Here is a 22,683-nt window from a genome sequence, read left to right as displayed (position 1 = left end):
CAGAAATTGCAAAATGACTAATACTCTTACTTGATTAATCCATCTATCCTCCACTCTCCAAATCTTTGTAGGGATTCAAACTACTTCGCTCAACCTGTACCTTACTCAAAAACCTAACGCAGGGAATACTTTATACTTCCAAAAACGACAGAAAAAAAACCAATCAATCTCTCCAACTAATACCATTTTAAGTGTCATCATATTAACATCATTTCTTGCTGTCCACTCGTAACAAAAATGTTGAGCACTACATTAAGAATTAATACAATTTTGTTTTTATCCACACGACTTCCGCAAAATAAACAAGCAGATAACATCATGCTCACGGTCGATCACAGCTGACGTATTCCGGCTTTACTTAAATCGCCTAGTAACCTGTCTCCACAACAGACTTAAAGTAACATCTACGAAATCGACAGTCTTCCTTCATACCATAGTAACACTGGAGAACATTAAAAAAAAAACAAAAAAAACCCATCAAACTCAAAACCGTGCGTGTGTGTGTGTGTGCGCGGAACTCTTCATCAGAAATATAGAAAAGTCCAAAGAAGGGAAGACAGAGAAAGAAAATCGTCAACGATACACACGCGGTCATATATCGAAATGACCGGAAGAGAATGGGTAAAGAAACAGGAGAGTGCAAGAAAAGGAGGTATGTGTGGGTATGTGTGGGTATGTGTTTGTGCGCAGGTCAGGGTGTGTGTAATGATAGCACGTGTATGTGCGTATGTGTGTATGTGAGTTTGTGTGTGCGTGAGGTTGTGTGTGAGGTTTGTGTGGGGGTATATGTGCGTTCATGTGTGTGCGTGTACTTATGTGTGTGTGTATGCGCGTGTGTGTTTATGCCCATGTGTGTGTAATTGCGTGCGTGTCTGTATGTGCGTGTGTTGTGTATGTGGGAGGTATGTGTACGTACATGTGCAAGTGTGTGTATATATGTACATTTACGTGTGTATATGTGTGTGTGCATGTGTGTATGTGCATCCGTGTGTACATGTGTATATGAACGTGGAGATGTGTCGAGTTATGTGTTCGCTTTGTTTCGTGTATGTGCTTGTGTATGTAGTTGTGTGTACGTGTGTACTTTTATATGTGCGTGTGTGTGTGTATAGGTATGAGTGTCTGTGTGTGCGTGGGGTTGTGTGGGTTAGGTATGTGTGCATTCCTTTGCCTGTGTATGTGTGTGTGACTGCGTTTGTGTACGTGTGTGTGTCCGCGTATGTATGTGTGTGCACGTAAGTGTATGTGGGTGTGTATGTGTGTATGTATGCATGTGTGTGTGCGTGCGTGTATGCATGTGTGTGCGCGCGAGTGTGTGCGTGTGTATGTGCGCGTGTGTATGTGTGGAAGTAGGTGTGTTGTATGTGTGTAGTGTGTGTGGGAGGTATATGTGCGTTCATGTCTGTGCACGGGTGCGTGTATTTTTTCGTGTATGTATATATGTACGTGTGTGTGTATATAGAAATAGAAATATAATAAATACTAAAAAAAATAGGTTGAAAGAGGATAGAGAAGAAGTTAATACAATATAAAATGGCGCAAGTAAAAACAAAAAATGAGAAAATGAAGTAAGGTTGCTTTGTTGCTGGAGGTTGTAGAGACAATCAATAGGAGGAGGGGTTGCGTTTAGTTCGAAGGGGACAGTTGTTCGTAAGATTAAAAATATAAGGCTGTTCCAGGCGGAGCCGTTAGTGTGTGGATCCGTGGTGCAGAGCGAGGCCAAAGACGGAGAGGGTGTGGTTGGCCAAGCGCACGTGACGGCCGACGGGTGTGAACCGGTCGACCAACCGGCAGCCCGTCTGACCTACATATAGTTTACCACAGAGGTTGCATCTAATACTGTATACGAGGCTAGAAGAGGTGCAAGAGAAGGAATTTGTGATGCGAAGAGTGTACCGGTTGAGAGAGGTAGTGTTGGTGATGAAGGAGCAGGTGTAGCAGCGGGATCTGGAGCATGGGAAGGTTCCGGGTGGGGCTGGGGAGGAGAGAAGAGGGTTCTACGGACCAAATGATCGGTAGGTTCCGGGCGCGTTTAAAGGAGAACCAGGGTATAATATAACAAGGCGGCGAGCTGGCAGAATCGTTAGTAGACCGGGTGAAATGCGTAGCCGTATTTCGTCTGTCGTTACGTTGTGAGTTCAAATTCCGCCGAGGTCGACTTTGCCTTTTATCCTTTCGGGGTCGATAAATTAAGTACCAGTTACGCACTGGGGTCGATGTAATCGACTTAATCCCTTTGTCTGTCCTTGTTTGTCCCCTCTATGTTTATCCCCTTGTGGGTAATAAAGAAATAGGCATAATATATATATATACATACATACATATATACGACGGGATTCTTTCAGTATCCGTCTACCAAATCCACTTACAAGGCTTTGGTCAGCCCGAGGCTGTAGTAGAAGGTACTTGCCCAAGGTGTCACGCAGTGGGACTGAACCCGGAACATTATGGTTGGTATGCCACGCAGCCACTCCTGTGCCTAAATATAATTAATTTTAAAAAAAAAACGGAGGAAAAAAGACAAGAAAAAGCAACAAAAGCGAGGATGTCGTACATACAAGGTATCAATAAGACTCTAAGAGAAGGAAAGAAAGAGTGGTTGTTTTATGTTTCGAGCAAAGCTCTTCTTCGGAAACAGGAGACAAGAAAGTTCAAAAGAAAAGGAAGAAGGAGGAAAAAAAATCGCCGGCAGTCCACGTGTAGTTACATATTGGGATGACCGGAAGTAGATGGACAAAAAGAAAGTGCTTTCTGGGTCAGAAGAGTGTGAAGAATGGTTGGTATCAGTGTATATGTGTGGGTGTGTGCGTGTTTGATGATGTGTGTGTGTGTGTGTGTGTGTGTGTGATAGCGTATGTGTGTATGGTAGCGTGTGTTTGTGGCAGTGACTGAGTATGTGTGCGTATGGCGGTAACAGCCGAAATGCTTGGTGTATCAAGAAGTACTGTCTCAAAAGTAATGACAGCTTTTGAGAAAGAGGGAAAACCTCCTCGTTGAAACAAAACTCCGGAAGAAAACCAAAACTTTCAGACAGGGAACGTCGGACTCTTACGCGAATTGTTAGAAAGGATCACAAAAGTACAGCTCCCAAAATTGCTGCAGAGTTTAATGACCACCTCAAGAACCAAGTTTCCACAAAAACTGTTCGCCGGGAGCTGCACAAAGCCGGATTTCACGGGAGGGCGACAATAAAAAAACCACTACTTTCAAAAACAACCTTGCAAAGAGTTTAAAATGGAGTAAAAATCTATAGAATTGGTCCCTAGAGCAGTGGAAGAATGTAATTTTCTCGGACGAATCATCTTTTACCTTGTTTCCGACCACCGGCCGAGTATATGTGTGGAGACAGCCAAAAGAAGCATTTGACCCAGACTGTCTTCTTCCAACTGTGATGATCTGGTGGGGGCTATATCTTGAAAATCCGCCAGCCCAATGGTTTCCCTTTATGGCAGAATTAATTAGTCAAGACTATTTAAGCAATTTATCTTATCAACTTCATCCTACAGGTGCGGAACTGTTTCCGGGAGAAAACGCAATCTTTCAGGATGATAATGCACCAATTCACAGAGCTAAAGTTGTTACTGAATGGCATGAGGAACATTCTAGTGAAGTTGAACATCTTATCGGAACACCACAGTTCCCAGATCTTAGTATTATTGAACATTTATGGTGCATTTTAGAAAATGAAGTAAGGAGTCGATATCCTCCACCATCATCACTACAAGAACTGGAGACTTTTGGGCTGAAGAATGGAAAAAAAAATCCTTTGGAAACAATTCAAACTTTATACGAGTCCATACCTCGTAGAATTCAATTTGTAATTACTGTCAAAGGTGGTCCAACAAGAACTGTATGTATATGTATATGTATATATGTACACACACACACACATATGTATATATGTATTAAAGAAAGTAAAAAATAAAACAAAAATGATTGTTCACTATCTGGTTCAGTATTCTGGCCACAGGAATTTCTGTCCAAGAAGTTGTACATCATCTCCCTTTTTCTCTCACATACCCACTTTCTCTCTATATTTTCCCTCGCTCTCTCTCTATTTCTCTCTCTCTCTCCCCCTCTCTCTCTGTCTTCGCCAACGCTCTCACCGTCTCTATGCCTACTATTACTCTCACCCCAGCATGAGAAAGTGTCATTGAATAGTTAGAGAGGGGAAGTCAAAGTGTGACGTAAGAGAGAAGAAGAGAAAAAGGAAGAGAGAGAGAGTGTGTGTGTGTGAGTGTATGTGTGTGTATATGAATGTATGTATGTGTATGTGTGCGTTTGTGCGCGTGTGTGTGTGAGTGTGAATGTATCTATGTGTATGTGTGCGTTTGTGTGTGTGTCTGTGTGAGTGTGAATGTATCTATGTGTATGTGTGCGTTTGTGTGTGTGTGTGTGTGAGTGTGTGCGTGTGTGTGTGTGAGTGTGTGTGTGTGAGTGTGTGTGTGTGAGTGAGTGTATGTGTGTGTGTGTGTGTGGTGTGTGTGTGTGTGTGTGTGTGTGTGTGTGTGTGTGTGTGGGCGTGTGCGCGTTGTAATATACTTTTCTGTGATGTTTTTATGTATCGAACCATACCTTGGCAGAATCTTTTAGAACGTCGGACAAAATGCTTCACGGAAAATTTCCCTTCTGGTTTCAATTCCCACTGTGGTCGACTTTGCTTTTCATTTTTCCGAGGTCGATAAAATAAATACCAGTCAATCACTGGGGTAAATGTAATCAACTAGCCCCTTTCCACAAAATTTCAGGCCTTTGTTTATAGTAGAAAGAATTATTATTATATTATTATTATTATTATTATTATTATTATTATTATTATTATTATTATTAAGGCAGTGAGCTGGCAGAATCGTTAGCACAGTAGACAAAAATGCTTAGCGGCATTTCGCCACCTTTACGTTCTGAGTTCAAATTTCGACGCGGTTCACTTTTCTTTCATTTTTTCGGGGTCGATAAATTAAGCACTAGTTAAGTCCTGGGATCCATGTAATCGACCATTTCCTCCACCCAAATTTCAGGCCTTGTGCCTATAGTAGAAAGAATTATTCTTATCATTTGTAGTTATTGTACTAATAGCAATGATGCTGGTGATGATGGTGCCATTTTTCATCTTCCTAATTTGATATAATAGTAAGTATGCTTTAGAGTTCACATAAGTGTTGTTAGCAACGATTGTTTTCGAGTGGAGTTACAATAGACTGCAATAAATCAACAATATAAACACTATATAAATACAATTTCTACACAATAATGTCATAGGCGCAGGAGTGGCCGTGTGGTAAGTAGCTTGCTAACCAACCACATGGTTCCGGGTTCAGTCCCACTGCGTGGCACCTTGGGCAAGTGTCTTCTGTTATAGCCTTGTGAGTGGATTTGGTAGACGGAAACTGAAAGAAGCCTGTCGTATATATGTATATATATATATAAGTGTGTGTGTATATGTTTGTGTGTCTGTGTTTGTCCCCCTAGCATTGCTTGACAACTGATGCTTGTGTGTTTACGTCCCCCGTCACTTAGCGGTTCGGCAAAAGAGACCGATAGAATAAGTACTGGGCTTACAAAGAATAAGTCCCGGGGTCGATTTGCTCGACTAAAGGCGGTGCTCCAGCATGGCTGCAGTCAAATGACTGAAACAAGTAAAAGAGTATAGGAAGACTCTTTTTTTTTTTTTCCTTCACCGGTTCTACAAGCTGTGACATCTGTCATTCTTATTCTACAACAAAGGATTTTAAGAAACATTCACACGCTGATACGACAGGCCGCTAACAAATTTTTAAAAATATTTGCTTAGACACTGGAATGTGAATAATGTCGTCCACCTTCTGTTTTGCTCGTCTTTATTTATTTCTCGCTGGAAATTTAGTTATGCAAATTATTGACAGTATAGCGGTGGTCTTACTTTATTTAATTACTATTCTTAACAACGTTTTATGCTTTAAATCCTGTTGTGGTGACTTCGCCGTTTATCCTTTTGGCGTTGATAACTAAAGTGCCAGGTCAATGCAACCCGTTGTTCACCATTTTCGTTTTGGTTTCTATGTTAGAAACAATAATATTGAGTTCAAGTCCCGCCGAGGTCAACTGCTTTTCATCCATTCGGGGACCATAAGACAAGGTACCTGTCGAAAAATTAGGGGCGATGCAATTGACTAAATTTGTTCGCCTTGTGTTAAAATTTGAAAGACTCCTCCTCCTCCTCCTCCTCCTCATCATCATCATCATCATCATCATCATCATCGTCATCATCATCATCATCATCATCATCATCATCATCATCTCGTCCTCGTCGTCGTTGTTGTAAAGTTAATACATGCTACTTTAGTTAGCAAGGATGTTGTTTTTAGGTTTAATGAGAAATTCTAAGATGTCAAAAATATTTCTTGGGATTCTTGCAGAAATTACAGGATGTCACTTCTCTGTGGTGTAGCAATGCGTACCTCAATTCTAACATCCTGCAACTGCTTACGTGGCAATTTGGGTGTTGGGCTAAGAGTACCAATCACCACAGAGACAATTATCACCTTTGTTTTCCACACTCTCTTTATCTCCCCGATAAAGATCCTGATATTTCTCAATTTTCTCAATTTCTCTGGTATCCATTCTATTAATACGCGATATTGTAAAGTGAATGATCTTAATGATCAACAGCCCTTAAGCGTATAAATCTCCGAATCGACCGGGGTTCGAAAGTGGAATCTCCGTGTTCTTTCAGATAGGGCTGGATATCGCAAAACGGACCATCTTCCTGGATCCAGAGAGCAAGTGATGTTGATTGTGAGCACCAATGAAAATGAAACCCTCCCACAAGTAGGTACGAGAGGGTGTTCATTAAATATTTCCCCCGACCCACTTCCGGTTATTGCAGGAAACGGAACTTGTACAGGTATAATTGTACATGTCACATTGTAAATTGCAACTTTCCACTAATATTCGTTTGTCTTTTACGGCTGGTGAAGTGGACTAAGGTGTTATAATGGAGGCAGTTAAATGCAGAGCAGTGATCAGGCTCTTGTACTTGAAAGGTCGTACGCCAAAAGAGACTTTTGATGAGATGAAAGAAGTTTATAGTGACGATGTACCATCATACGGTGTAGTCAAGTACTGGCATCACCAGTTCAAATGTGGTTGGATATCGGTGGAAACTGCTCCTATTCCTGAACGACTCATTTTACCATTGATGACGACACTGTCCACAAAGTGGAAGCTGCCATTTCCGAGGATTGCTGCATAACTCTTCGACAACTAGCCTAAGAAGTGAAGTGTCGGGTCCGTGGAAAAAATCATTCACGACTATTTGCACATGGGAAAGTTATCTGCATGATAGATTCGCTGGAAGCTCATACCTTTTCAGAAGCAGGAACGGGTCAACTGCTCCTAGGCCCTTTTGGCAATGTGCCAAGAAAACGAGGAGGCCTTTTTCGGTAGATTTATCACACAGGATGAAACATGGGTACACCACTATGATCCTGAGATTAAAGTCCACTCGAAGCAATGGGAGCATGATAACTCACTACCTCCAAAGAAGGCTTGTGGAACCAGCGCAGAGTACTGATGATGGATTTTCTGGTAAAGGGCACCACAATTAATGGGGAATATTATGCTTCTCTGATTTAGAAATTGCGGACGCCATCAAAGCAGACAGGTGTGGCTTTCTGGCAAAAAGAGTCCGCCTCTTCGAAGACAGCGTCCCACTTGACAATGCGCATGTTGCCCACATGAAACCACACTCCTGTGGCTAAGAAATCCTTCTTCATCCCCCTTACTCTTCCGACCTCGCATCATCTGACTTTCACCTCTTTCCAACCATGAAGTTTTTTTTTAAGAGGAAGCAATTATCGGATTATTTCCAAGGTGAAGTCTTGGCTCCGGACGCAACCTACCGACTTGTCAGACGAAATCTTCAGAGCTGCATAAAGCAATGAGAGAATTGTGTCACCATTGGTGGTGGCTATGTAGAAGAAGGACTAATACTTATGCCAAGTTTCGTTTATCCCAGTCCTTGGGAAGTGGGTCATGGGAAATCTTTAATGAACACCCCTCATATCTACGCCTCGAAAGGAGTGAGGCATACAGATTTCTTTTGACGTCGGGCGTCTTTCCTGGGAACGTACCGCTCTTCAGAGCTAGTGTAAAACTAAGATGGCATCTGGTTGCATGGTAGGTGTATGTGAGAATAACCGTGTCAAAAGACTTATCAAGCAGCGGAGATGTAACCAACTGTTTGACAGGTTCTGACTGGATTTCCCAAGTGTACCAGTCTGGACATGAATAAACTGCATCAGACCATCTAAATAGTATCTAGATAGATTATTTTATAAATTAGTTGATAGGAACGGTGTCTACAATTGAAACTCATCGGTTACACAGGTCACAGATTTGTATGGCCGACCCAGATAGGCTTCATAGGCAGACCCCCGCTCACTGAAAGCTGAATGTGATTTTCCTGGCGCGGAAAGCTTACAAAGACAAGATTAACTAATTAAATGAGGCATCGTTAACGGGGAAAGTGATCGGTAACAAAAGGTTTAATAAGGGAGTTGCTAGCTTAATGCCACAATTTGAAACCTATCATCATCATCATCATAGCTATTGCTACATTCGGTAGAGTTGCTATATGTCTGTGATCCTCTTCCTTTTACTCTCTCCCACTTGCTCTTTATTACCCTCTCTCACTTACTCGCTTCTCGTTGTTATTCCGTCAGTAAACAAATGACCTAATGTTTCTCAAAGATCTCCATTGCTTAATTATTGATTAGGTCATTATATAAGTTGCATCTGTCGTTTGCTTGCAACCAATCATATAAACGAGATTTTAAAAATGGTGAGGGACAAAAGTCATCGGTTGTTTTGGCGTTTGGTGAGAAATCTCCTCAAATTTCAAGAACGTTTCTTAGGATTCTTGCAGAAAATACAGGATGTCACGTTTCTGTAGTTTGACAATGCATGTCTCAACATCCTGCAGATGGCAGCTTAGGTATGATGTTAAGTGACCCAATTAGTAGTGGCACAATTATCACCTTTGTTTTCCACAATCTTTTTATCTCTCTGGCTAGACTATGATATTTTACAATTTTCTCAATTTCCTTGATATCCACTCTATTGTTACATGATACTGCAGAATATATGATCTTAATGATTCTACTGCATTTGTTTTAATGTTCTCTTCAATCATATGTTGTCTCTTTGCTTCAGTAATTTGGTCAGTCTTTATGAAGACTAGCGTTTCCAGTATCATCAGTTTGCTGCATGAAGTGATTATTCAATTTCTTCTCTTTCCAGCCGTTTGTCCTGTCTCACTTTTTTCTGTTCTTGAATTTTGTTTCTGAGCCGTGTTGGATATTTCAGGCCGCAGACAATATTCTTTCTACACTGCGTATGACATACTCTTTCAAACATAATATCGTAGTACTGATGGTGTCTTGTGCGTTTAACAAACCTCTACTGCTTTCTTTTCATGCTAGGCAGAGCCTATCCATATTAATTTCAGGACGGTGTGCATTGTACATTGTGAGCAACTTCCAAGTTCTTCTTTCGAAACTCTGGCTTTGTCCATTTTAGACTAAAGCAGAATATTTAAATATCTGCACGACCCCTGGCTTCATTGCATTGGTAACACTCCCTCTATTTAGTTTTGTTGCGAACGCCTTGACCATTCTCTTGGATTCTTTCTCTCTAAACTTCTCTTTCCATTACTCCGTCGTCTTGCAGCGACCTTGAGTACTTGAGAAGCTAACCTATTGGTTCTCATCTGTGTGTGTGAGAGGGCACATTTTAGATGACCCTGTCTGTTATTTTAAAGTAATATCTTATGCATTTGGCGTGTGTGTTTAGTCATGTTCTTATCTTTATACATTTCAAATTGTCTTCTCTGTATAATGTGCTTGACACATTTCTATCTTTATCTTGTACTTCCCTATATGTTTTCGTAAACCACTATCTTTGTTACTCAAGGCTTATATAAACTGTGTGAACGAAATGTAATCAATGAAATCGAATGTAATTTACCACCGTGATCAAAGCGTCGGAAAAATTGCCTTGCGGTATTTGTTCCAGCTCCTTATGCTCTGAGTTCAAATATCGCCAAGGTCAGCTTTATCTTCAATCCCCTAGGGGTGATACAGTCGAGAACTAGTCAAGTTCTGCGATCGATGGTGTCTATTAACGCCATCCTATAAAAATTGCTGATGCTGTGCCTACATCAGAAATTGTGTTATTAAGCAGTATGAATGCATATCACTTGGGGTCACCTTGGAAGCCAAGCCACCTTCACGTCGACTTCAGGTCACTAGACGTACATGTAGTGGCTATCAGAAAGACCAAAATCTTTGGATCGTAAGCCCTCGGTCCTGTCTTCAGCAGCCTCTAAGCGTATAAATCTCTAAATCGACCGGGGTTGAAAAGTGGAATCTGTGTGTTGTTTTAGATAAATCTGGATATCGCAGAACGGATCATCTTCTTGGATCCACAGAGCAAGTTACTGGTCAATAATATCAGTAAAGATCAACACCGTCCACCCCAACAAGCAAGCGTCTTTGCCTCGAAAGGCGCGAGGCGGATGAATTTCTTTAGACGTTGGACATTTTTCCTAGGTGCGTACCGCTCTTCAGTGCTAGTGTAAAATTAGGACAGTACCTGAATTCATGATAGGACTATGTGGGATTAGCCGATAGAAAATGGTGCCAAAAGACTCACAAAGCTACTCAGATGTAACCAACTGTATGACAGGTACTGACTGGATTTCCCGAATGTGCCAGTTTTGGCATGAACATTCCGCACCGTATCAAACGGATATAATCTAAATGGAATATTTTGTAAACCAGTAGATAGGAAGGTTGTCTACAATTCAAACTCGGCAGCTACACAAAGCAGAAATGTGTATGGCCGGCCCAGATAGGCTTCATAGGCAGGAATCTGGTTATTGGGAACTGAATGTCTTTCCTGGCGCGGAGTGGTTAATTAATTGAGGTTGTGTTAACGGGGACAGTCATCGATAACAAAAGGTTTAGTAAGGGAATAGCGATAGCAAAAACGAAATTAGTGTGGGGATCGAGTTAGAAATTAAAAACGTTTCAGAAAAGCAACGCAACTTTGCAGCGAAAAAGAAATAAGAAAGAAGAAAGCATCAAAAGCACTTCGCAGAAGCTGTTATTGCTAGGATACTATTTGACTCCGGAAACCTTGAAGGATATCGCCTCATAATTGATTCTAGGAACTGACCAGGATGCCATAAACGCCACTGCCACCCACATCGTCGGTGACAATAAAAAAGAGATGTAAAGTGAGCAGGGTTCCAGGCTGCTCGTGAGCAGGAGTGCAAGAAAAACAAAGCAATCCCACCCCTCAAAAAACAAAAAAAAAAAAAACAACACTACAAAATGTGCGACGTTTCTTATTTGTCCTTTACGTCGAACTAAAGTTCACAGTTCCTCGCATAGCAAAAGAAAAACTATTATAACTCACAAACGAAATGAAAGAAAATGCAAGGAAGAGCAATGTTTCAATTGAAGGGATCACCTCCGAATTTTCTGATGCAGCTGAGTGATTAACTGTTTGTAAAAACAAAAAGAACGAAAAAGAACACAGCTAGATTATCAACTGCATTTGAATTTTATAACAGAATTTAAGCACAAATAGACAAGAAAGTAAAGAGATAAGAAAGGAAAAGAAAGAAAAGGAAACGAAAGAAAAGGAAAAAGTTGGGAGATAGAATAGAAGATTGAGTGGGAGGGAGCGATGGGTTACATGTCCTAGAACAAGTGGTGCGTTCAGCTGCGCTCCGCGGTAGTGACATTGATGGCGTTGCCGCAGAGAATTGCCCGCGACATTCGCTACAGCAACCACTCCACCTCGTGCTTCTCATTTCTCTAACGGACCGCCATTATCCCTATAGTACAGGGAAAATCGATGGTACGGGGTCCTGGAACACCTGACGTCTCGACGGCGACCGGTCAGGCCCCTGTATTTATTGATTGTTCTTCTCCTCCACGTTACGGACGGCGGCTCCCCAGTTTGCAGCAGATGGTGCAAGGTTGGGGCCGGAGAACGTGTCGTTGCACGTCGCATCTCAGACTAGAGATATGCCTCCCTCCTATAGGATGAGGGTTATGCCATCGGAGCGCTTATCGTCTCCGCACTCGAGACCTGCTCGTTCAAGTTGAGACGGGGAGCCAGCCACGTGGAGGCCCCTTCTGCACTTAGAGCGGCATGTCGAGAGAATCGGTTCGCATAAAGGCTACTATTTAATTTTTTTAGCTTTATTAGTTTCAGTCGGGTTTGAAGGGTTTTATCGAACTACTTTTGAGGACAGCGCTTTCGGAGGCATGAAGAAGACCAGTGTTGCGAGACTCTCTGATTCAGCCAAAGAATATGAGTAATCACCCGTTTGTGGATGGGTAACTGACCCTGAATGGTTATTTTTTACTTTATTATTATATCATATTTTAATTCTTGCTTTTTATATTCATTTGAAGTTTTTATCTTATATCAATATTAAGGTAACAATTACCGGAAGATTTTATTTGCTGTTAAAGTTTTTAAAATCATTGTATGCATGTAAGTATAAGTCCTTAAGAAAAATAAACAAATGTCTCTCCTCATCATCGTTATTGTCCTCCACCTCATTATTCAGCCAAACCAGTTTAGGTGTGATGTTAAGAGTAACCATTACCAGAGGAACGATAATCACCTTTGTTTTCTACAATCTCTTTATCAATTTTCTCAACTTCTCTGGTATCCACTCTATTATTGCATGGTACTGTAAAATCTATGATCTTAATGCTCTTACAGTAGTTGTCTCTATGTCCTCTATAATCATATCTGGTCTACTTGCTTCAATAATTTGATCAGTTATTAAGATCTGTGTTCACGCCACTTTTCTGTCACTTTGAATCTATGCACTCGGTTAACATTACAATGCACTAAAAGTCGATATTACAATTAGTATGGCGTGTTTTGTATATTGTGAGCATCTTCCAAATTCTTCTATCAAATTCCTGTAGTTCTGCCTTTGTCCATTTTAGAATAGAAGCAGAATATCTTAATACTAGCATTGATAACATTCCCTCCATTCAGTTTTGTTGCGAACGCCTTAACCCTTCTCTTGTACTCTATTGAGACATTCTCTCTTACTTCTCTTTCCATTAATCTATCGTCCTGCAGTAACCTTGAGTACTTAAACATCTAATCACAGCAGGTTTCCACTCGTGTGTGAGAGAGAAACCTCAGTTGATGCTGTGTGTTATTTTTCCTGGGTCGTAGAGTGGAAAAAATAAAAATTGGAGTCATAACGTCAGAAATAGTCATCTGTTGGTTGGTGGTAGCTGTCCTCCTGGACATAGAGGACCAAAACAGAAACATCATAATACAGGTGTGGAAACTGCATAAACGAAACTGGTTGGGACGAGGCTTAGAGTTGTAGGTACAAATGGATAAAGAAAGTTTAAAAGCAATTCCGGACGTCATAAATTTACCAGATGGCACCAGCCTCCACGTGACCGTTGGGGGTAGAGAGCCGAGGTATCACCTGTGTAAGGACACAAATCATCTAAAGGCCATAACAAAAGAGAAAGGGAGCCCCACCTCCTGCTTTTTCCGACATCGCCACAACAACAGCAACAGTACCAGCAGTGTCAGGTGACCACTACAGTTGCAAAAACAACAGAAGCAGCAGCAACAGTAGCACCGACAGCAGTAATAAAAAGAACAACAAGAGAGGAAGCAACAGCAGCAAACAGAACAGAGTGCTAGCAATGTCTATGGCCTCCACATACCAGCATCAGAATCCCCCGAAACAAGAACAATAAGCAAAAATCTCCGTAAGGCTTACTCCTTCCGTGTTCGCACCAGTCAGACATGACCTGTAGTGAGTGGGACGACAAAGAGCCAAAGTAGCAAAATGTTGGCAGAAAAACAAACTAAAGAAAAATAAACTAAAGTACACCGATGTCTTCACAAAACAACTCGCAAGTATGATCAGATGAGGGAGACGCCTTTCAGACCAAATACCCAAATACTACCCCCAACAGTAGCCACACCAGTACCGTCAACAACAACATCATCCCTATCACAGACACCACCATCACAAACACAACCCAATTCACACACACACAACTCTCAGGTCGTACATCTGAACACCAGCAAAATCCAAACATTATCAACTACACAGTCATAAACACCAACAATAAAGCACTGATGGAACACATATATAACCATACAGATATCACACACACCGATTTTATCACACCAACAAGCAACATATCAACACACATAAAGGTCATCCTTACGTCACAAAATATATACAACCCTATAGAAACTAAATATCCTGAAGGCGTCGGTGTTTTCAAGACAAATATCAACAAAAGACTGTATGAAGAACTGCTTATGGAAACATCCCAATATAGAAATGGGGAGGGAACATACACCTCACCTCACCAACAAAATCACTATAAGTAACCTTTTCCGCATCTGTTCCTTAATATGGCATGACCTTTATCTTAGGATAGGGAGTATAAATGCACGTAGCCTGGAGTAACCTTGGAAACAAAGCCATCTATTCGGCGACTTCAGATTGCTAAGTGTAGATGTAGTAGCTATGAGTGAAAGCAAACTCTCCGATCGACAAGCATTCATGCCCATTTTCGATGAATACAAGATATATTTATCTTGATATCAACTGGGAATGGGAGTGGGACTGCGGTGTTGTTTCGGAGAGATCTGGATCTCAACGTAAGGACTATCTTCCAGGATGCAGAAAGTAAGTTGGTGGTTCTGGATTTGAATAGTAGTGACGGCGGTGCATTGTTTTGCACCGTTCCCAATGCTTTTATATGAACCCTCAGTGGTTAATAAAGAAAATATCATTATTATTATTGAGTGAGAGATCAATGCATGCCATCAAAGTAACACTGGGGTACAAATATACTAAGCCCAATATATCTATCATGACTACCCCTCTGGTAAGGTTACACCAAGCACATGCATCACAACCATATGTGCGCAACATGGTGGTCTCATATCAAGATAAACAGTGCATGACCTTGCAGGTTGGCCCAGCGAGAATTTTCTTTATGTCATGTAGTCTATCCTGCTCAAAAGGTCCCTGAGTAAGGGTTGTTTAAAGATGAAGAACGAAATATCCATATTTCCAGAGGTGAATTATTCAAACCCCAAAGAATTCACCTCAACACATTGTTATGATGAGCCCCCACTACTTCTGCTCGTGATCAGAGATGCAACAAATCGTCAGCTACCAACTGGTTAAGGTCAAACAACTGACAAGCAAATTTGTGGTATGGAACGAAATATTTGCTGTGGCTCATCTTTTATGTGAAGACAAAACATGTACTTGATAACACTTCCAGTCAGTTGAGATCAGAAGCCATGAGAGCCAGTGGCTGGTACTGCATCAGGGCATTTATCACCATCATCATCAACAACAACATCCAACCATCCTCTTCTCCCTCCCTCCCTACCTCCTATCTCTCACTCACCCACTCACTCGCTTCTCCTTGTCACTTGCTCTTTATACTACATACGTATGTCTTTCTACAGATCCGCGTTGCTTAACTACCGATTGGGCAGTTACATAAGCTACATCTGTTGTTTGTTTGCATCCAAATAAATAACCAAAAAGAAAATGAGGGAGAAAAAAGTCACGGAAAGCTACTAGTAATACTAGCAGTAGACGTGGTGGTGGAGGCGGCGGCGGCAACAGCTGAAGTAGTAGTAGTAGTAGTAGTAGTAGTAGTAGTAGTAGTAGTAGTAGTAGTAGTAGTAGTAGTAGTAGTAGTTGTAGTAGTAGTAGTAGTAGTTGAGGACGCAAGGAGAAGCTTTAATAACAAATTCTATCTGTATTCGGTTTCAAGCGTTTACACTCGTGATAAAAATCTAAGTCGATATTCCGAAGAATCGCAAACAGAAGTGTGGTAAGTGGTGAATTTTAAGTGACAGCAGAAACGGTTTAATATGCAAACAAACAAACAAACAAATAAATAATATTATAACATGAAATCAAAAATAATATCAACAAGGATTGGTTTTATACACCTCTATAAAAGTCCTTGCTTGAAAGTGGCATATCAGATGAAGATCCGCTTTTGCAAATATAATTCGGCGGTTGGTTGTATTGGTGTAAATAATGATGATGATGATGATAATAATAATAATAATAATAATAATAATAATAATAATAATAATAATAGCGATAGTCAAACAATTCAGTGACGACATCAGAATGCAATTCGGCCTCGATAAATGTGCAAAGGCTACCTTTATCAAAGGAAAAATGACAGAAACATCTAACGTTAACCTTGACCAACAGAATGTCATAAAAGAACTAGACCCAGCGGAGAGCTACAAGTACCTAGGGGTAATTGAAGGGAACGGAATAAGGCATTCAGAGATGAAGGAAAGGATCAGGAGAGAATGCTATCGAAGAGTGAGAGCAATACTCAAGACAGAGCTGAATGCAAGAAACAGGATCGAAGCAATCAATGCATTAGCTATACCAGTCGTGACTTACAGTTTCAATATTGTTAACTGGTCAATTACTGAAATATGTCAGCTCGACAGAAAAATAAGGAAACTGTTGACAATGCATAGAATGCACCACCCTAAGGCAGATACAGAACGACTCTATCTGCCAAGAAAAGAGGGAGGCCGTGGTCTTTTGCAACTGGCAATAACAATGAAGATTGCTACAATTGGCCTAGACACCTACCTGAAAAACTCTGAGGACTGGATGTTAAAACTTGTCTCAAAACATGAAAACAAGAAAGCATCATACTCAGTCACAAAACAGGCAAAGGAATATCTAAGTGAATTCCGAATACAACCAATTTCGGAATTAGAGATAGACATACAAGAAACAAGCACAGAAAAAGCTAGGCGCATGAAAACCCGTGCTAAAACTGCGGCCTAGATATTCTGAATAATAAATGGCAAGAAAAACCTCTCTATGGCAAATACCCAAAGAGAGCGAATAATGCAGATATCGACAAAGCCCTGACCCATCAATGGCTAATGGCCTCTGGCTTAAAATCTGAAACAGAGGGGTTTATCATAGCAGCTCAAGATCAATGCCTACCAACAAGAAACTACCAGGCCAACATATTAAAGATCAGAAGCAGTCCAACGTGTCGTGTATGCAAGCAACAAAATGAAACCATTGACCATGTGGTCTCCAAGTGCAGTCTTCTAGCGCCTACAGAGTATCTCAACAGGCACGATAGAGCTGCACAATATATTCACTGGGTAATCTGTAAAAACCTGGATTTGCCCCATGAAAAAACTGGTGGAAACACAAACCACCCCCAGTGCTTGAAAATGACCACATCTCACTCCTCTGGAACTTCACCATTCAAACTGACAGGAAGATAGATGCAAATAGGCCAGACATCATATTGAAAGACTTCAAACAAAGAACATGCCTCCTCATTGATATGACTGTCCCAATCGATATAAACGTATCTGTCAGGACCTACCAAAAACTGAGCAATATAAAGATCTTGAAATAGAAATCAGCAAAATGTGGAAGCTGAAGACTAAAACAATACCTGTTGTCATAGGTGCCCTGGGAATGATAGCAAAAGGGGCTGATAGCTACCTAACTCAGATACCAGGAACCCCAAAAATGGCAGAAGTTCAAAAGATAGTGCTCATGGGAACTGCTCATATCCTGCGCAAAATACTCTCTATGTAACCTCAAGGTTAAAACAACCAAAATTTTCGGTTTAAAAAAAAAAAAAAAAAAAAAACTTTTTTTTTTTCGACATTCATTAGTACACATCCCCACCCCCCAAATATATGGCACACTAGGCATAACAACACATGAACTTCCAACCCTGTTGTCTCTTGAGGTCTCTGGGTGAGACTTGGAGCCAACTTGTACAATATAAAGCAAAAGTCAAACATAGAATAATAATAATAATAATTATAATAATAATGATAATAATAATAATAATAATAATAATGATAATAATAATAATATAATAATAATAATAATAATAATAATAATAATAATAATAATAATAATAATAAGCAAGGAAAACTGATACAAATAGCCGCAAAACACGAGCAAAACCAAAAGATGTTCTCAGTATTTAAGGAAGCTGACAAATACAAACAAGAAATCATACCACCTAACAAATATGAAGAAGAAGAGAAGAAAAGAAGAAGAAGAAGAGAAGAAGAAGAAGAGAAGAAGAAGAGAAGAAGAGAAGGAGAAGAAGAAAAACACAACAAAATCTATAAAGCAAAGGAAATCAAAACTAAAACTAGAACAGCAACGGACCATGATAAAGCGATGGCAAGAAAAGCCCCTTCATGGCAAGTACTAGACTAAACTAAATGCAAAAGAAATAGACAAAGAAAAATCCCAGCAATGGTTGAGAAGCTCGGGACTCAAAGCAGAGACAGAGGGTTTTTTAATTGCAGCACAAGACCAAAGCCTCCCCACCAGAAATTACCAAAAATATGTAATGAAAAGAAATATAACAAGTAACTGCAGAATATGTGGAGATGGGCAAGAAACAATAAATCATATTATCTCTAGCTGCCCAGTCCTGGCTAAGAAGGAATATATTCACAGACACGACAGAGTTGGGAGCTACATACATTGGAAGCTATGCCAACATTATGGAATAACAACAGAAAAAAGATGGTATAGGCACACACCAGAAAAGGTCACAGAAAACGAGAAAGCAACCATACTCTGGGATATGCCAATACACAAAGAGAAATTAAGGCCAACAGACCAGATATAGTTGTCAGAGATCATGAAGAAAAAAAAAGCTTTCTAATTGATGTATCGATACCAGCAGATGACAACGTGTCTCTAAAAGAAATTAAGAAACTTTCAAGATACAAAGACCTGGAAATAGAGGTCACTAGAATGTGGAATCTAAAAACAGAAACAATTCCTATCATAGTAGGTGCATTAGGCATGCTAAAAAAAAATATTCAGACAAATACATAACAAAAACACCAAGACTTACAAACACATATAACATGCAGAAAAATGCACTACTAGGCACTGCACACATCCTACGCAGAACACTTTCAATACAATAACCATCAGAGCATCACAACAAATCACAACATATACCCAAGGCACACAGACCTGCGCTCGGTAGTGAAGTGTAATCACGTTATAAATATAAAACCACAGCTTTTTCATATTCTTTGGACCCACACAAAGTGGATGTAGGTATTTTCAAATCAAAACTGTCGAGAATCCCAGATGAACCTATTTCGCAGCAGGAGGCGCAAATGAGGGTAGCAACATACATACATACATACATACATACATACATACATACATACATGCATGCATATATATATACATACATGCATGCATGAATACATATATGTATACATGCATGCATACATACATACATACATACATACATACATACATACATACATACATACATGCATGCATATATATATACATACATGCATGCATGAATACATATATGTATACATGCATGCATACATACATACATACATGCATGCATGCATGCATACATACATACATACATACATACGTACATTCATTCATACATACATACATACACATACATGCATACATACATACGTACGTACATACATTCATACATACATACATTCATACATACATATATACATGCATGCATATATACATACATACATGCATGCATGATACATGTGTATACATGCATGCATACATACATACATACATACATACATACATACATGCATACATACATACATACATACATGCATGCATACACACATGCACACATACATGCATGCATACATACATACAAAAATACATGTATACATAATACATACATACATACATTCATACATACATACATACATACATACATACATACATACATACATACATACATACATACATACATGCATACATACTTACAAATCTGCACAGACATGTGTACAAACAAATGAACAAAAATAACGCAGATCCAACAACGAACAAAGTCAACAACAACTAAAGAGATTGAAAGAAGCAACGGAAATTTCAGGAGAGAAAAATAATAAATGAGTGGAAATTGAACCGGTTTGTATGTATGTATGTATGTATGTATGTATGTATGTATGTATGTATGTATGTATGTATGTATGCATGCATGTATGTATGTATGCATGTATGCTTGTATGCATGTATGTATGTATGTATGTATGCATGCACGTATGTATGTGTGTATGCATGTATGCATGTATGTATGTATGTATGTATGTGTATGTATGTATGTACGTACGTATGTATGTGTGTATGCATGTATGCATGTATGTATGTATTCATGTATGTTTGTATGTATGCATGCATGTATGTGTGCATGTGTGTATGCATGCATGCATGTATGTATGCATGTATGTATGCATGCATGTATGTATGCATGTATGCATGTATGAATGCATGTACGTATGCATGTATGTATGCATGTATGTATGTGTGTGAATGCATGTATGTATGTATGTATGTATGTATTCATGCATGTATGTATGTATGCATGTATGTTTGTATGTATGTATGCATGTATGTGTGCATGCGTGTATGCATGCATGCATGTATGTATGTATGTATGTATGCATAAATGTATGTATGTATAAATGCATGTATGTATGTATGTATGTATGCATGCATGTATGTATGTATGCATGTATGTATGTATGCATGCATGTATGTATGCATGCATGCATGTATGTATGTATGCATGGATGCATGCATGTATGTATGTGTGTATGTATGTATGTATGTATGTATGTATGTATGTATGTGTATGCATGTATGTATGTGTATAAGTATATGTTTATATGCATCGGCCATCTTCGGGTCAGGCCATATCTAACTTAGTAGCACTATGTGTATATATGTGTGTTTGCATGCATTTCTCTGGGTACGAGTGAGTGTATATTCGTGTCATTGCTTGTGTGTTGCATTGAAGACTAATCTCATATTATCCATCCAAGGTTCCATCCATGTTTACTTAGTTCTTTAGAGTTTGTCTGGAGCAGTAAATTTCCTCACTCGAATAACATTTGGTTTCTCTCTCACATATTACGTTTATGTGAGGAACTCAGAGCAGAGCGAGAGAGAAGTAACGCTATTTTGACTACAATGAACTTTGGTAGACGGTTATTTACCAGATAAACCGGATGTTTTATACATTCCACGTTTTTCTACGTTGCAACTTGGGACTTAAAAACAATCTTAACTGCACTTTCTTCCTGCTGCTACATTGTTTGCAGCAATGTTACGCCTGCTGTTTATTCTTTGGTTTGGTTATGTTAAGGAATTATTGCGTAGCGGTACAACATAGTATTGAACCCGATGACCATCTAAACGCGTGTCGTTTAAATATATAGTTCTAGTGTCATGGTTTGGGTCACTCACATAGACACACATACACATACAGATACATACGTAAATATGCTCACGAATACGTATACATGCATATATATATATATATATATATATATATATATATATTATATAATATATAATATATATATATATATATATACATATATAAAGAGTAAAAGAGTATATATATATATAAAAGAGTATTATATATATATATGTATATCTAAATATATATATATATATTATATATATATATAAATATATAGAAGGAGCTTCTACAGGACTAGACTGTTTCATTCAAAAGAAATCATCAGGAAGCTAGTTGACAAGAGTTGTTTTGGCATTTGTACATTTAGCAGGTTTAAAGGGGTGGTGGGGGGGACTTTTTGGGGGTAGGCATGGCGCAAAACTATCATTATTAGGGGAGTGGTCAAAGAATCGGTGGTAAAGTAGATAAAAGAATAAATAAAAGAAAATAGACAAATAGAGTTTTAGGTAACTAAGGAGACTCTCACTTATACATATACATATACATATATATACACCCACATATTCACATATATATATATATATACAACACATATATACACATATTATAATAACATATACATATATTATACATATATATATATATACACATACACATGCACATACACACACATACACATATACATACATATACATATATGTATACACACTCGCACATATATATACATACACACACATACACATGCATATACATGCACACACATACACACACATTTTCATTCCCTTATTTTAATTTTATTATTACTTTTGTTTATATCTTTATTTTTATCTTGACCTCGGTCAGCCAGTCTCAAGGGATGGTCTAAAGAGTCCATTTATCTTTCTACTCACTGATACGAACGCAAACACTCACTCACGCCCACACACTCACACGTACACTCATACCCATACACACACGCACGTGTTATATTCATACATACATACATACATCTACATACATTCACGTATATTCACATACGTACACGTACCTACAGATTCATATCTACACGCATACACATACATACCTCAATACACCACAGAAGACTAGTCCATACATATACACTAATAAATATATATACACATATACACATACATACACATACATACACATACATATATATATACATATATATACATATACGTATACATACACATATACATACATACATATATACACATACACACATATATATATATATATATATATATATATATGCGTACACATACACACACGCGCATCTATATATACACATAAGTACATACATGCATAAATGTATACATATGTT

General features: G+C 39.1%; 2 long non-coding RNA genes across 2 annotated transcripts in view; one reads left to right on the top strand and one right to left on the bottom strand.

The window, feature by feature from the left end:
• LOC118764470 overlaps positions 1-3,381 on the top strand; it is a 27,504-nt gene extending 24,123 nt beyond the window's left edge. Inside the window, exon 3 of the long non-coding RNA XR_005000280.1 lies at positions 3,254-3,381. This is a non-coding gene — a long non-coding RNA (uncharacterized LOC118764470). The remainder of the gene's footprint in view (positions 1-3,253) is intronic.
• The window catches only part of LOC118764469, a 23,072-nt gene extending 389 nt beyond the window's left edge, over positions 1-22,683 (bottom strand). The window contains exons 1-2 of the long non-coding RNA XR_005000279.1: positions 22,649-22,683; positions 7,937-8,044 (exon numbers count right to left, since the gene is read on the bottom strand). This is a non-coding gene — a long non-coding RNA (uncharacterized LOC118764469). The remainder of the gene's footprint in view (positions 1-7,936; positions 8,045-22,648) is intronic.

This window comes from Octopus sinensis, linkage group LG8, assembly GCF_006345805.1.
Source record: "Octopus sinensis linkage group LG8, ASM634580v1, whole genome shotgun sequence".
Taxonomy (NCBI): Eukaryota; Metazoa; Mollusca; class Cephalopoda; order Octopoda; family Octopodidae; genus Octopus; species Octopus sinensis.
This window is presented reverse-complemented; position numbering and strand designations above follow the sequence as displayed.